This window comes from Papaver somniferum, chromosome 11, assembly GCF_003573695.1.
Source record: "Papaver somniferum cultivar HN1 chromosome 11, ASM357369v1, whole genome shotgun sequence".
Classification (NCBI taxonomy): domain Eukaryota; kingdom Viridiplantae; phylum Streptophyta; class Magnoliopsida; order Ranunculales; family Papaveraceae; genus Papaver; species Papaver somniferum.
The window spans coordinates 104,586,759-104,603,963 of record NC_039368.1 but is presented as its reverse complement, the minus strand read 5'-3'; positions in this window follow the sequence as shown (position 1 = coordinate 104,603,963).

Below are 17,205 nucleotides of genomic sequence, written 5' to 3'. Positions count from 1 at the left end.
GATGGTCGCTAGAAACTTGCCACAAGCCTGTCAATTCCATGGAGAATTTGGATGGCTAAGATTGCAACTCATGAGAAAGGGTGACCATTGATTATGGCCACAACCTGTTGCACATGTCAATAGCACAGTGGCGCCATTGATACATGCCAATGGCGTAGTGGCGCTTTTAGCGCATGCCAGTGGCACGGTGGCATGGTTGGCATGGTCAGCGCATGCCAGTGGCACGATGGTGCAAGTGGCGCTTTGCGTAGCCATGACCGCCAGATTTTGGCACACTGGTGTTGGACTCAAATGTGGTGTGGCAACATCAGTTCCAGTTGCCATATCAGTCCCAATGTTCTGTGGAACATTATTTGGCTTGGTTGGCGTAGCAACTTTGCCCAAATTAGGGTTTGGCATGCCGAAACCCTAATTAGCGCATGCGGCATGTGGCATGTGACCGTGGCATAACGGCGTTGTGTGCAACCGATGCCAGAGCCATGCCAAAGGAACCATATCCAGTCCGTTATGTGGAAACGGTCACATGAGCAAGTATTGCCACGAGTGGCTATGATATGGCGCCTTTATTAGGGTTTCCTAAGTCCACACGGCTCGCGGCATGTTGTGGGCCCCGAAGTGGCATGATTTGTAGCACGACTGGAAATTAGGGTTTCGACCATGCAAGGTTCGTGTTTCTGGTTAGGATAACCATATTGAAGTCTGTTATGACGTTGGCCACGAACAGAAGATGGGTTGGCATGTTAGTGCACTATTTATGGTATGTTGCCATGTTTGGATTTCTACTGCGACAAAGTAGCACCTTTGGCATGCACGTTTAGCGCATCGTCTCGGCATGGCATGTTTGGCATGCCATTAGTTTGCGGAACGGAATGGTGCGTTTAGCATGCCATTGGGTATGCCATTGGCATGTTGGTGCGATTTTTGGGAAGCCAATTGGCTTTATGACCCTATGGCACACTTTTGTCTATTTTAATACTGTAGCAAGTTTAGAGCAACCTGATTGGTCAACATAAGAGAGGCCGGCCAAGCATGGGCATGCTCACACTTCTAACGTGGGTGTGGCAAGTTTAAAGCAACCTGATTGGTCGATGGGAAATAAGGCCGGCAAGTATGGGCCCAACCACAAGTTATGTGCATGTGTCAGATTTAAGGCGACCTGATTGGTCGAAGGAAATAGGGCCGGTTTTGGCAACATGGGGCGTGGCCAATGGCAAATGGCGCCGGCTGGCCTAAGGCATGGCCACGCCTCCCTTTGATGCTGGTCCTATTCTGCGACTCCTTTATTTCTTGTTTTCCGATTCTAGGCAAGATTTTGCGCCCACTAATCCATGGCGGATTTAATGACCTAGTTTTCCTAGGCTTGATTTCGACAGGCAAGGTCTGATATACTGCGCGAGGCGGAAAAACCTTAAATTTTGCAAATTAGTCAGGGTAATATCTGAATCTTGTGAATTATCACAAAATTGATTGACTTCTATGTGTTGACATAGAGTTATTTAAATTCATTGCCAGAGAGCAGTATGCTTTCCGATTGAATACTTTATGCAAAGACCTTATCCTTGATACTTAGAAATTCGTGCTACTCTGCTGCGAGTGAACATAAATTGTCATGCCATATCAACATTAAAGGTTCAACCGGGAACATAACACATAATGCATTCAAAGGAACTTATATTAATTTAATAATACAGGCAAGGTGCCAAAATTTTTAAAGAATATCTGGGATTGTTGCTACATGCACCATTCTGGACAAATTTGATGTGAAAATATTGAGTTTCTCAATAAATGTGCCAGTGAAGAGGTTGAAAACTCATAACTTTTACATGGCTCTGTTTCCTTGAAGAATGACAACATATTAAATGCAGGGTTTTACAAATTTAGCCCTGAACTAAAAACCACCATCAACAGTTACATATTTAGTTAAGCAAATAACAAAAATAAGGACATAATCTTCATCATAGTTTTCATGTTGGAACAGATAATCCAATTCTCCGACTTCAATCATACTCAACCAAAACATTTTAATAAACCAAGATCCAGGTAACCGAACTAGTTTAAATGGCACTATTATTCTGTTAAGGACGGAACCAAGCAAAGTAACAACATTACTAGTAAATGTGTTAGGTTCATCAAGTGAACCAACCATTTCTCAGGATTTTTGTAGGACAATAAAACTATCTAACTTAAAGTAACTTTGCAAGCTAATGGGGCATCTGATTTTTGGAATGAATTTGGTCGGTCTGAATTGACGGTACCTGAAACTGGATCCCTGTGTCTGTTGTTGCTGCTGTTGTAGTGTCTTTGATATCTTTGAGAAATTTTGTTGTTGTTTTTGTGTATTTTAGAGTTGATACTGTTTCTATGGTGTCTTTTAAAGTTGGCGTTGAAGTAGTCAAAATTTCCGAAGAAGCTGTTGATGTTGCAGATGAGTTTCTACGATAATAACCCAAGTCCCACCATTTAAACTTCATCACCACAAGATCGAATGAGTAGAGAGAGAAGAACTAATCAGTCAGAAAACCTAAAGAACGGGGAATGCAGTTCTTCATAAAACCAAGAAACGATTAAGAAAGTCAAATATCTGGAGATTTAAGATCTTCTCAAACCTGATCTATAAGAGCCGATCTGAGCAGAAGAGGGATCATGCGCGTTAGTTTTGGTTATCTCGTTTTAGGGTTTGAGAGGAGAGGAAGGTCCTCGGAAAATGTTAAAGAGCTTTTCTATAAAAAAATTCCAGGATAAACATGGATACACTTCAAAATTTACCAACGATGAATCTAGACTCACCGAATTTTCAACAGAGAATTCTTTTGCGGGAGGATCGTCTGGCAGTCATTGAATGACTCCGGCATTGGGAGCATAAAAATGTAAAATGGGTCCCATCATTTGTGTCTATCGGTGTAAATTCTTATTAATTTACTAAAAAGGATAGTGATAATTTTGCTTCAGGACCGGCTAGATAATAGCTGCTTGACAGCTGATCCCATGTGGCATGTACAATTGTGGGATTAGATGCCTGTTTTCCAATTTCACGTCATAGAAGAGAATCACATGAAAAACAAAATATGTATTAGAAGATCTAACGGCTAAAACCAAGCATCTTACTTCTCATTTAGAAACCCGTCCCTTTCTTTTGATGTTAGTGCTCGTCTCCTCCCTGTAACAAAATGTTTAAGGTTTTCCTTTCAATAAAACATCAGTTCAAAAAAATTTAGATCTCTACTTATATCTATCTCTTATTAATAATGACAAATTTCCGAATCTTCTCAAAAATGAATGGTAAAATAAATTTGTTAAGGTAAATAATATTAAATTAATTTAGTTTTATTGTGATGATAAAAAAGAAATTGGTCTTTGATTTTCTCAAGAACTCAAAGTATTTAAGTTCTATGAATTTCTTCAACCCAATTTTCCTCTTTAGCAGAATTTTTTAAAATCTTTTTTTAACTTCCATCAGTACAATGAATTAACTGACCTAGGTTTATAATTTCAATCCAATATTAATCTCCGAAAACATATTACACATTCTTATATAGAAAAACAGTCGATCAAAACGTAATACATATAAAAGGTTTAAAAAGGGATGATGTTGGGACACCAACACCAATTAGAATTACGGGTGCTTTTAGTATATAGTTTAGGGTTATTTCCTTGCTTTCCAAGTCATGTTTTATATAAGTATATCAATTTGTACTAGGGTTTTAGTCATCCAAGAAAATTAATGAAATCAATTTAAGTAAGCTCTTCTTATTGAGGTGGCTGATCTCCAATCAACGGATCAACTGGTTACTATGGTATGTGTTAGTATTAGGTTCTTGTGTGACTAGTAACATGATCTTATCAGATGATAACTTCATCTTGTGTTCTCTGATTTCATCGAGTAAACGCCCATAAAATCAAGGAGAAAAAAATGGAACCCAACATTCAATATTGCCAAACTCAAAATCGATCAAGGAAATATCTATATTTAGGGTTTGAAAAAACCCAAGGATTTTGAAGAGGATAATCAAACTATAAGGATTTTGAAAAGTAATCAATTCAATTGTCATTTGTTTTGCTCATCATAAAAAGACTTATGGAGCAATAACTAAATAACCAGACAAGATGATTAATTTAGTTTAATATGCTCAACATAAAGTACCTTACGGAACAACCAACAACGCTAATCATAAAATAATCAACCTTGTTGTATCGTGATCAACATAAGACACATTACGGAGCCTCACAATAATACATAAAATATGGATCAAGGATGATCAATACTGCGGAATACACAAGGATTCATTCTATCTTCAATCACTATTTGCATAACGATATTAATAGACATAATCCTTGAAAACAAAAGATTTTAACCTATCTTCCATCAAAGAATTGACAATATAGGCTTAACTTTTATATTTGTCAAAAGTCTATTCATTCTTTTACCAGTACGTGAATACTGATCACAAACGACTTTAGTTTTGACAATATATGGGACCTTCAAGTTCACGGACGCAAACATACATATCCCATAAAAAGTTGCAATATAACAAATCACAAAGGATAATACTGCAAAAACATCATCCTCCAAATATTTTTAGAATTTAAATACCAAATAAACCTAAAAAACAAGAAGATGAAAAATAATAGCTATGTGTAGTCACAATCATTGCTATTCAATCACTAGTTATTATTCCAACTAAGTCAAAAAGAAGACTTACTAGGCAACTAAAAATCAACAAGCTAAAGAAAAACAGACTCCAGCGCTATGCCCGAACACGAACTAAGATCATATGGACGGTTCAGGAACCTCACGAGTCATAGGGTCTTTGAGCTTGCGATCGAAAACAACCTCTACATCTTTAGAGAGGATATCCTTTTTTGGAGGATCTTTTGCATGATTTTTCATGAGACTAAGGTTAGGATTAACCTTTTTCAACTCAGATTTTACCATATCAAGACACTTCTTTGCATCAACAAGTTGCTGAACGTCAAGAACCATATCAGTTGGAATCTTCTCCCCAATATCTGAGTAGGAATCAGGAGATTGAGGAAAAGATCCTTCAAATTCAACAAAGGTTCCTTTCCTTTTATCAAACTCGAAATACACCGCATTATCAACGAAGTCTTCAGGTAAATCCCAAGAACATGAAGAAGAGGCCATTGATAATCGGAAGCCTCGAGTGAGAAATCTCAACTCGATAGGAAGGGTATACAAACAATTTTGAAAGGGCTTAGGGTTTTACAAGATTAGTTTGAGTGGACACCCAGGAACCGTGTGTGTACCCCGAGATAGAAGGGTTCACAAAACCTTAAACAAGAAAGCTAGTTGACAACTGTTGATAGGATAAAACGTGGGAAGGAGGAACTAGCCCTAATCACAGAAAGTATTTCCAAGATGTAGAGAGGTTTTTAGGAGAGATAATGGTGGATTAATGATGATCTTAAGAAGTGTACATTCTTTTCCTTTTATAATGGATCTCTTATGGATAAACACCCATAAGATTACCATATTACTAAACTGCCACCTTAAGTTAATACCAAAACCTAAAGGACCTTTCTCTTTAATCCAAAGCTCAACTTCCTTAGTGTGTTCTTGTGTGGACTAGAACTTCCCATTTTAATAGGTTAGGTCTAGTCCCCAAGTCCCTTTTATTCCTAGAAAAGGGAACCTTGGTAGGTTAAGGGGAGGCTATTCGTATGATTAATCATTCTCATGTATCAACATTAGTACCCTGACTGTTTGACTGGTCAAAGACCATGTCAACAGTCACGCGTGTGCATCACGATTGCAAAGGGAAGTTATTGGGCGGTTTAAGTTCATGACTCTTGGAAGATGTCGGTTACTGATCTATTTAGTAACCGCTCCTCCTTTTACCCTCCTATAAATAGAGGAGACCTCGCCTCCGAATTTTCATATTTTACCATCTCTCTTTCTCTCTCTTGTTCCTTCTTTTATTCATCATGTCCGACGGATCACCCGCCCTCGACTCTCCGCCTAGGCATGAGTCATATACATTAGAAGAATTTGTACACGATCCCAGTCTCAAAGACAACATCATACCCCCTGTTGGGGATGATGGCGTTATTATTTTCCCCGCCGATGATGTTTGGGTCACGCACATGCTTAATCCTCACCCATTTCCTCCATCCGGGTCTGTGGAATGGCTTATTCGTCCTTAGGTTGACTCACCCACTGTGCCTCCTTTCGAAGATTCTCCTCGCTTGGCAGTCCATAGGGGAGATTACACTTTTCCTATGATTGACCATCGTTCGTCCGCTGAATTGCATGACTCCTGGGAGCCATGGATTGACTACATCCGCTCGAATCCAAATAACGCGGTTACCATTCGTTCTATGGGTATAGAGGCGGCTTTGGAGTCTTCCAAGTTTAGGGATGTCCGGCGGATTATGACAGCATAAATCGATTGTACACATGCTGGGGAACCGATCCTCATACGTTTTTGTTTTCCCGAGGTGAAGCGACCCCGGTTTTAGAGGATGTAATGGTTCTTACCGGTTTTCCTGTTCATGGTTCCGTAGTCTATGATAGCTACTGTCTTTATAAATCTTTGAATGACGAGGACAAGCATCTTCAGGACCGGTTACTCAAGGCTAAGACGAAGTCCATGTCTTTTCAATTGCCTGACGATCTCAAAGATGAAACCCCGGATGGAGTAAGCACCCCAGCGGATAAAGGGAAAAACAAAGTGACTGCGTCAAACCCGCATGATTCTCCTGCACTCGTTTTATCTTCCTCGAAACTCATGGCATCTTCCATGAAAGCCGCTCGGTAAAAGCCTTCTCCTGTTGAAGGGGCTGATGATGTAAAGGAGGTGAAAGGCGGTCAAAAACAGAAGTCCGGACAGCGTCGAGCTTCTTTTCATGTTGGATCAAGTACTGGGATCCTCTGCAGTCTGGTCCTAGCAAGGGTGTTCCTCCTCGAGAAGGGGAGACAGACAGGGCAGACTTGGCTGAATTTCTACTATTTTGGATTTGTCATGATGTGTTTGAATATAGTCCCTGGGATACTATCAAAAACGAGATGATACCTATGGAGGTATTAATGTCTCGTGGTGTGTATTTCCCACTTGCCCCTATGTTTCTGGCTGGTTTGTATCATCATCTAGACTTGCTAGTTCGCGATATTCGTCGCGTGGATGGATCCCACGTGGTTGAAACTTTCCTTCCTGCCAACTTTAGTCAGGCATGGACTTGGAAGCACTTCCCTAAGTATAGGCTTTTTCATTTGAATCCCTTGTCTCTTTCTCGGCAAGTATAAATCGTTCGAAAAGATGGTTCCAAGCGTTTGGTGAAAAAACCAGAGTGTCATCCCCGGATGGCTCTTTATCACAAGAAAGGTCATCACCCTAAGGAGAATCTTAAGGACTTTACGGACAAGGGTGCGGAATTTAATCCCCTCACATATCAGGATGGTCGTATTGGTTCTCTCCACTACAATTTTTTTAGACAAACCCCACGAAGGATTTCTTCAGCAGACAGCAGATGAATCCATAGTAATTATGTGTCTAATATAGCTCATTTGTATATATTGTTAGTACTCGATACTGTACTTATTTGGTTATTTTATGTATTTGTAGGTGTTTTTGGAAAATAATCTCTTGCGGCGAATTTGGCTAAAAATGTAGCATCTGGACCTCCGTTGATAACGTACCGGAAGCGCCTCAGAAGTGTACCGGAAGTATCCCAGAAATACCCCGGAGGAACCCCGAAAAAAGTGCGGAAAATGCCCCAGAGGACACTTGCTATACGGATCCTTGATTTTGGATAAGGGGTAACCTAATTACTAAGGGGTGACCCATTTCCAGGCAGCTGCTAAAGGGACACCAGAACTGGATAGGGGGAGGTCTTCTTCAAATTTCAAATACTGGTTTTGGCGGGAAAGGCCATGCATTTCGCTGTTGATTTTTGATCCGATTGTTGGAGCTGTTTTAGGGAGATTAAACACCGGAAATTGATTGGGATGGACGTGATATGGATATAAAATTCTAGTATGGATGATTTCATGGGCTTAATTGGGCTAGAATATCCGGGAGAAGCAATCAAAGTTAAAACAGAGAGACGTGTCCTGTTGTGCACTTTCAAAGATTTTTGAGAGATTTCTGGAGGAATTTGACGATGGATTAACATGTACATGGTATTATTCAAGTCTAGGGAAGAGTTTGGTAGCTATTTTATAGCTAACAACACGTGAAAAAGCTCAACAGAAGGGATTATTCTCTCAACAGCGCAGAGAAGAAAAAGTCGGAATTTATACGAGTTATTGGGGATTTGAGGGCTATATAAGAGTGGTTTCAAGTCATAGAAAAGTTTAGAAACCCTGAGGAGAGAGTTTAGAGTCCAGAGAGCCGAGGAGAAGCGATTACAGAGAGTTATTGTTGCTGCTGCTGCTGTTCGAGGAGGAAGAAGAAGACGAAGAACAGACCTGCTAAGGCAGTCGTTCTTCATCAGTCTTAAAACCAGAAACTGTGTCGTTGTTTTACAGCAACAGAAAAGTATCGTTTAATTTTCAGCACTTACCCCTTTGTAACAGTGACGCTGTAACACTTTTACAGCGTTGCTAATTCCTATTTCATCATAATATCAAAAAAACACCTATTTTAGCCATGAATTTATCTTGTGAGTGTTTTTGGGATGAGGAGCTAAACCCATTAGCCGAGACGACGGAGGAAGCCATTGGTACAATTTATTGGTATAATTCTAATTTTTATATTTATTTGCAATATTATTATTTGATTATTTGCACGAATTAAAATTGAATTAATAGTTTTTATTGAGTAATTGTGAATTGACTTGATGAAGCATGCTGGGTTTTAGTAACTTTTGATGTTTTATACTTTTAATTACAATTATTACTTCAAAAACTTATTTGAGGCAAATATTAGAATTGATTTTAAAGATAAAATTGCATAAGAACTATTTAGAGTTTACTATTAAAATGGTCATTGGTGGAATCCTAGTCTTGGTGTTTTTCTAAACTTTGAACTATTTTTATTTGCCTGTTTAATTTAAATCTAAAAATTGTTTTCTTCACAAGTCTGAAAAGACCCTTTTTACACTACTACAATCACTATTTGAAAACCATCAAATTTTTGGCGCCGCCGACGCGGACCTGTGTTTAGTTAGCATTTTTTTTAGATTTTTATTATTTGTTCTTCTTTACGTTTTTGTTTTTTTTTGTTTCCTTGCAGATTTTTGAAGTTGGAGCGAAAGACAATTTTGCCAAAGCTTGTGGTGATTTACTTAAAGTTTGGGAGCGAAAAGCAAAGCTAAAGGAGCGAAAGAAGAAGAATTTTTTTTTATTTTGATAAAAAGAGAGAAAAAAAAAGAGAGACATTTTTTTTTGTAATTTTTTTTTAGACTTTCTTTTCTTTTGTATTTTTTTTATGGACTTTGGACATTAATTTTGGGACATTTTTATTTTATTTTTAAACCCTACGGAAGGGTACCCTTAAATATAACTGTTTGCAGGGAAGGACGACGATTACGATATCGTCTCGGCCCCTCGGGTTCGCACACGGCATAGGAGTCGTGGCCCGAGTCGACTTCAGCGGTTCTTCGCCCGTCTGGTACGGGAGGTAAAATTCTAAACACCCGCGAATCTCCTGCAAGCGGGTTACTGGACTCCTTAAGGTGAATATATGCTGAGGACTTGAATATGGACTGTTTTTAAATTCCTAGTAAAGGGCAAGGACTGGACCATATAAGATAAGGGTTCGGATTTCATCACCGCTCCCTTCTTGCCCGCCTTAGGAAAACGAAACCTAAAGCGAACCTAAGCCTAAAATTTGGACTAGAAAGAGACCTATAGGGTATCGAGCTTAACAGGACAATCATTCGAAAAATATTGGTTACTCTTTTAAGCACACCTCGAAGTTCTTGACGGTTTCTGCGAGTTGAATGCGTGACTGCGCCGCATTGGATCGGTGAGGTTTTGGGTATCAAAGCTCCACTGAGCTTCCCTCGCCTCGATTCAACTTGCTTTAACTCGGATTGATTCCAGAGGGGTTTGCTCAAATTGTAACGAATTCCCTTTCGAAGGATTAGAAGCTGGTCTAGAAACAATCTAAGTGGAGCCATCATGCTTGTTGTTTGCTAGAAATCTTTAGGTTTGCTGTGGTAAAGTCGAGTCAGCCTGCTGTGTGTGATTGCTAGAACCTTCCTGTTAGGATTTTTATTTCTTTTTGAATTCTTTTTAGTGTATGCCCGATTTTGTTAGGGCTTGGAAAAGAGATACTCTAGGTCGATTGATTAGCGAAAAACCTAGTAGTTCTTCTGATTTAAGCAGGGAGCTCGAAGACTCTTCTTTGGAGAGCCCTGTTTTTGGAAACTTCAGTTTTGAGAATTTATCTCTGAGTGAAAAGTACCCCTAGTACCAGTTGTGCCACGATGGCAACTTTGAAAGATTACATGTTCCCAACTAGGACCAACCGAGCTTCATGCATTAAATTGCCAGCCACTACGGCTAATTTCGAGATAAAACCTAGTATTCTTCAGATGATCCCTATATTCTTAGGAAAAGATGATGAGAACCCTTATTTCATATTAGGGACTTTGAGGAAATCTGTGGGACAATTAGGATAAAGGACCTTACCGATGAAGTCTTGAAACTTAAGTGTTTCCCTTTTCTTTGAGAGACAAAGCCAAGACCTGGCTTAACAACCTACCGTCTGAATCCATAGAAACATGGCAGGAACTTATCGCTGCCTTCTATATGAAATTCTACCCTAAGCATAAAACTGCAGCTGTTAGGCAGAAAATTAGTGCTAGTGTGCAACAAGAGGGAGAGTCTCTTTATAGGTTTTTAGAGCGATTCAATGATCTCCTATCTCAGTGTCCTCACCATGGATTTGATAATATGAAACTTGTACAGATTATTTATGATGGTTTAGACTATTCGACCAAAGCCATGGTTGAGTCTATGTGCGCTGGTGAGTTCACTAGTAAAAATGCTGATGATGCTTTTACCTTCTTAGGAGCTATCGCTGAAAAATCCCAACAGTGGGAATCTTGTGTTGAACCCCCTAAAAGACTCTTGGTCAATAGAAGTAGCACCAATATGGTAGATACGAGTTTTGCGTCAGATGCTAAGTTTGCTGCTTTATCCAGAAGGTTAGAAGCTTTAGAAATGGGTCAGTCTAAAAATAGGTCCCTTGTTGAACCTAATAGAGCCTCTCAAGTCTCTAGTTGTGGAATAGAGCCCGATAATTCATTTTGGGAAGGTCAGGTTAGTGAAGAGCAAGCCCATGCTGTCTATAACAACTCTAGGTTTGAAACCGTCAGAAGTTTGACCCATACTCAGAAACCTACAACCCTGGTTGGAGAAACCATCCTAATTTCTCTTGGTCTAAGGGCCAGAATCAAGGCCAGTCTAGCAATTCTCAGCCTCCCCCAGGTTTTGGTTTTAAGAACTCTTCAGGTCAAACCCAGTTTCAGAACACTTCCGAGAAAAAGATCTCTACCTTAGAGGAAGCTATCACTATGTTAGTAAGTAACCATGACATGCTATCAAAGAACCACATGAGCTTTCAACAAGAAACTAGGCAGGAATTGAAGAATACTTCCCAGAGTCTTGCCAAGTTAGAACTTCAAGTAGGACAAATAGCTAAGTTTATAAGTGAGAGAGAGGATGGAAGGTTCCCTAGTCACTGATCCTAACCCTAGAGGAGAGAAATCGTACAATCATGTGAATGCTGTCACAACCCTAAGAAGTGGAAAGAAAGTTGACAACAAGGTCGCCATGCCTGATAGTGAACATGCTGTAGTTCACCCTGCTGAGCCAGAAAATGAGGAGACTGATAGAGTCTCCAAAGAGACCAATGAGGGTCCTGTTGAGCCTCACTTTGTTCCCAGAGCCCCGTTTCCCCAGCTGCTAGTTCCGACTAAGAGGGAGTCCAACTTTAATGATATATTGGAGGTTTTTAAGCAGGTTAATATCAACCTTCCATTATTAGATGCAATTAGGCAGATTCCCTCTTATGCCAAGTTCCTTAAGGACTTGTGTACGCGAAAGCGTAAGCTCAGTGTCCAGAAGAAAGCCTTCATAGCTAGTCATGTGAGTTCTATTATTCAGAATACCACTACTCCTAAGTATAAAGACCCAGGGTCCCCTACCATTTCTTGTACAATAGGTAAGTACCGTGTTGAGAAAGCGTTGCTTGACTTAGGAGCCAGTGTGAACTTACTGCCATACCATGTGTACCTCAAGCTAGGACTTGGTGAGATGAAACCTACCCAGATAACACTCCAGTTAGCTGATAGGTCCGTTAAAATCCCTCGTGGTGTGATCGAGGATGTTCTTATTGAGGTCGACAAGTTTATTTATCCAGTGGATTTCGTGGTCCTAGATACCCAACCTGCCCCCGACCCAGAGAACCAAATACCTGTGATTTTAGGTCGCCCATTCTTAGCTACGTCTAATGCGATCATAAACTGTCGAAATGGTATCATGAATCTATCTTTTGGTAATATGACTATTGAGCTGAATATTTTTAATGTAAACAAGCTACATTCTGAGCTAGATAGCACATGTATTGAAGAGGTGAACATGATAGGAACCTTAGTTCAGGAGTCATTACCAAACATCGTATCGGAAAACATTGGAGAGTTGTTTATCCCATTTTAGCCTGGATTTCGACGATAATAGTAACATTGAACAAGTTAATGCTCTGTTGGATTCTGTTCCTATGTTAGATATTGATATATGGAAAAATAGGTTCGAACCATTACTAGCTTCTGAGTCTATCTTAATACCTTATTTAAAAGAGCCTCATGAGTTGGAGTCTAATTATACATTTTTAGGCCCACCCGAGTCTTTCCCTGTGATTATAGCTTCCGATTTGGATAGTGATCAGGAAAGTAGGCCAGAGACCGTGCTTCAAGAAAATAAGGAAGCCTTAGAGTGGACCATAGAAGATATGAAGCAAGCTGAGGATGAACCACCTGATTATGACTTAGAGAAATCAATTGACCTTTTTTCAAGAACCCGATGGTCTAGAAATTAGGAACATTGTGACTAGTCATTGTAGAGGCACCCAAAATTCTAAGTTTGGGGGTAGAGATTGTCAATTATCCCCAATAGAAGTCCCTAACTTGGGACTCAAGCCTAGTGCATCTGAGGTATCGCTTGAGTGTATTCAGACTCCACAACCTGATCCGCCTGATAAGTCCAGGAGAAAATCCAAATGTTAGAGACCCGTTTTTCGGATGAATCTGTTTGCCGAGACACTCATATGAAGCCCAAGTGGGCACCTCAGATACCAGTTGTCTTGCGAGAAACTTTAGATCAGGTTGTGCTCTATCTTCTCATTTTTCTGATCTTGAGCATTTGTCTCCTATTTGTGGCAGTTCTATTTGGTCTTATGGACCCACAATTATTTCGACTATTGGTATACGACTTTGGAAGGTGAAAATTATTTTTGAGGTATTTGATGTCTAGCTAATGACTATAAATTTAGCATTTACTGGGAGGCTCCCGCGTTCATGTGATACGGTAATATCCTTCCTTATTTCTTTTCCCTCCAGTGGTAATAGTTTCTCCTTGTTCATGCTTTTATTTTCATCCTTAGAACATTGAGGACAATGTAAGATTTAAGTTTGGGGGTGGGGAAGAAACACTTTTTAGGATTGCACTAACTAATCTAAGTGGATGGAAGCATTTTGATTGTAGGAGTTTGAGGAACCAATCTGATTAGATGGAAACATCTAAAAGAGTCTATTCATAAAAGCACAGAGCTCAGGTGTTAGAAATAACATGATAGTTTCACCATATCTCGTTGAGTCCTTTTCACTTCTATTTTTATTTTATTTTGTTTTTAAACTATGTTTCTCTAAGTGATAGGTGGGGCCCACGATTCAAGTTGTTACCAATGCTAGGGTGAATTAGAGTGATTGAGATACCATGAAAAAAAAAAAAAAAAAAAAAAAAAAAGTTGAAAAAGAAAAAGAGATGAAAAAAAATAAAAGATGAAAAAAAAATGGTAGTTACCAAAAAGTAAAAAAAAAAAAAAAAAGAAAAAGAGAAAAGAAAAAGAAATTGAGACCAGACCATTTGACCAAAAGGAATAAATTCAATAAAGTCGACCACTGGTACCCTTGTATATGCCAGTTGTGTTGACCTAGAGTTAGGTTATCGACCACTGGTACCCTTGTATATGCCAGTGTATTGATGTTAGTTAGACTAGTATCTCAATCCATTAGGATAGGTTCATTTTGGCGGAGGCCTTCAGACAGATATGGGAAACGTCGTTCACTTAGTAAACATCAAAACCATCTATGTTTTCTATATCCATCTTCTTGATCTATCCATGTGATTAGTTTTGACTCCGAATATGATGTCCATAGTGCAACTATCTGAGTAGAGCTCTGTCACTTTATATGAATTTTAGTATGCTTGAGTGCAAACTCGTGTACATCAATTGGAATTTCGCATCAGGGTACTTCTTCCTGTAGTCAATAAGTATGCCAACCAAGGAGATTCTTTAGTGCCTTCCAAGGTTCTGCGTAGATAGCTAAGGTCTGGAGTACAGGTTTTGTGGGTATACCTCTTGTAAGCCCACCCGAGACTATAACTCGGCCACTAGGGCCACCTAGGGGTTTAAAGGCTTATTGCATATGCTAAATGCAATCGACGATGCCTGCGACAGTGAGTTAGGATTTTATTTTGTAGTTTTGATTTGCTCGGGACTAGCAAATAATAAGTTTGGGGGTATTTGATGGACGCATTTATGTGTCTAATATAGCTCATTTGTATATATTGTTAGTACTCGATATTGTACTTATTTGGTTATTTTATGTATTTGTAGGTGTTTTTGGAAAATAATCTCTTGCGGCGAATTTGGCTAAAAATGTGGCATTTGGACCTCCGTTGATAACGTACCGGAAGCGCCTCAGAAGTGTACCGGAATTATCCCAGAAATACCCCGGAGGAACCCCGAAAAAAGTGCGGAAAATGCCCCAGAGGACACTTGCTATACGGATCCTTGATTTTGGATAAGGGGTAACCTAATTACTAAGGGGTGACCCATTTCCAGGCAGCTGCTAAAGGGACACCAGAACTGGATAGGGGGAGGTCTTCTTCAAATTTCAAATACTGGTTTTGGCGGGAAAGGCCATGCATTTCGCTGTTGATTTTTGATCCGATTGTTGGAGCTGTTTTAGGGAGATTAAACACCGGAAATTGATTGGGCTGGACGTGATATGGATATAAAATTCTAGTATGGATGATTTCATGGGCTTAATTGGGCTAGAATATCCGGGAGAAGCAATCAAAGTTAAAACAGAGAGACGTGTCCTGTTGTGCACTTTCAAAGATTTTTGAGAGATTTCTGGAGGAATTTGACGATGGATTAACATGTACATGGTATTATTCAAGTCTAGGGAAGAGTTTGGTAGCTATTTTATAGCTAACAACACGTGAAAAAGCTCAACAGAAGGGATTATTCTCTCAACAGCGCAGAGAAGAAAAAGTCGGAATTTATACGAGTTATTTGGGATTTGAGGGCTATATAAGAGTGGTTTCAAGTCATAGAAAAGTTTAGAAACCCTGAGGAGAGAGTTTAGAGTCCAGGAGAGCCGAGGAGAAGCGATTACAGAGAGTTATTGTTGCTGCTGCTGCTGCTGTTCGAGGAGGAAGAAGAAGACGAAGAACAGACCTGCTAAGGCAGTCGTTCCTCATCAGTCTTAAAACCAGAAACTGTGTCGTTGTTTTACAGCAACAGAAAAGTATCGTTTAATTTTCAGCACTTACCCCTTTGTAACAGTGACGCTGTAACACTTTTACAGCGTTGCTAATTCCTATTTCATCATATAATCATCAATAAAAACACCTATTTTAGCCATGAATTTATCTTGTGAGTGTGTTTTTGGGATGAGGAGCTAAACCCATTAGCCGAGACGACGGAGGAAGCCATTGGTACAAAATTTATTGGTATAATTCTAATTTTTATATTTATTTGCAATATTATTATTTGATTATTTGCACGAATTAAAATTGAATTAATAGTTTTTATTGAGTAATTGTGAATTGACTTGATGAAGCATGCTGGGTTTTAGTAACTTTTGATGTTTTATACTTTTTAATTACAATTATTACTTCAAAAACTTATTTGAGGCAAATATTAGAATTGATTTTAAAGATAAAATTGCATAAGAACTATTTAGAGTTTACTATTAAAATGGTCATTGGTGGAATCCTAGTCTTGGTGTTTTTCTATATAACTTTGAACAACTCTTTTTATTTGCCTGTTTAAATTTAAATCTAAAAACTGTTTTCTTCACAAGTCTGAAAAGAACCTTTTTACCACTACAACTACAATCACTATTTGATAAACCATCAATTTTATATGCTCGTATCTGTTTTACCTGGGCGTCTTCCTGGCTTTTATGGTGGGAAATTTTCTTCCAAGTCGTACAACACTGTTCGTGTCGCGCGAAAATTAGGCTTTGATCATGGAGTTCCTTTTGATTTTTACCTTCCTTCTTCAATTGACGAGAACAAAGAGGTCCGGAAAAGCTTTGATCACTTCGTTTTCAAAAGTGGGCTTCGAATGAGCGATCACCAGTCCTTCTTTGATCTTAGTTATCCTCAACCCCGCCGCCAAGTTCATGTTACCAGGGAATGGCTTGGGTACCGTAATAGTGTTAGTCAAAATGTGCTTAACCTACTCATCAAGGAGCCCTATGCTCCACGCCCTTTGACCGAGAAGGATTTCAAGGAGATGCATGCCTCAGGTCGCGTGAAATTGAATACTTAGGTTGCTAAGAAGTATAAGCTATCTTCTAGCAACAAGGGTCACCTATCTTGTTCAACCAGTTGGGACCCTCTTCCTGGTGACGAGATTTCTCAAGGGGATGGGAAAGGTAGCGCTCTTCCCTCATCCAATTCCAAGAAAAGGAGGTGTGTTCCTCCTATGAAACCTTTGCAAATTCCTTTGGCTGCGTCTCCTCCTCCTGCTAAGGTATTCCCTTACTCTTTTGTGTTATTATTTTATTATTTTTTTATCAAGTCACCTGTTTAGTTATTTTGGTTCTCCACACATTTCTAGAATTCTCCGCCTATCGGCTGCAAACCTAGAGGTCTTATGTTTGAAGAATATATTAACCTGCCTATTGAGGAATGGAGGGACGATCGACTTGCTAAGAAGATGAGACGAGATGCTGGTATATTACCCAATCCGTGATTGACTTCTTCCCGGACCGCTAATA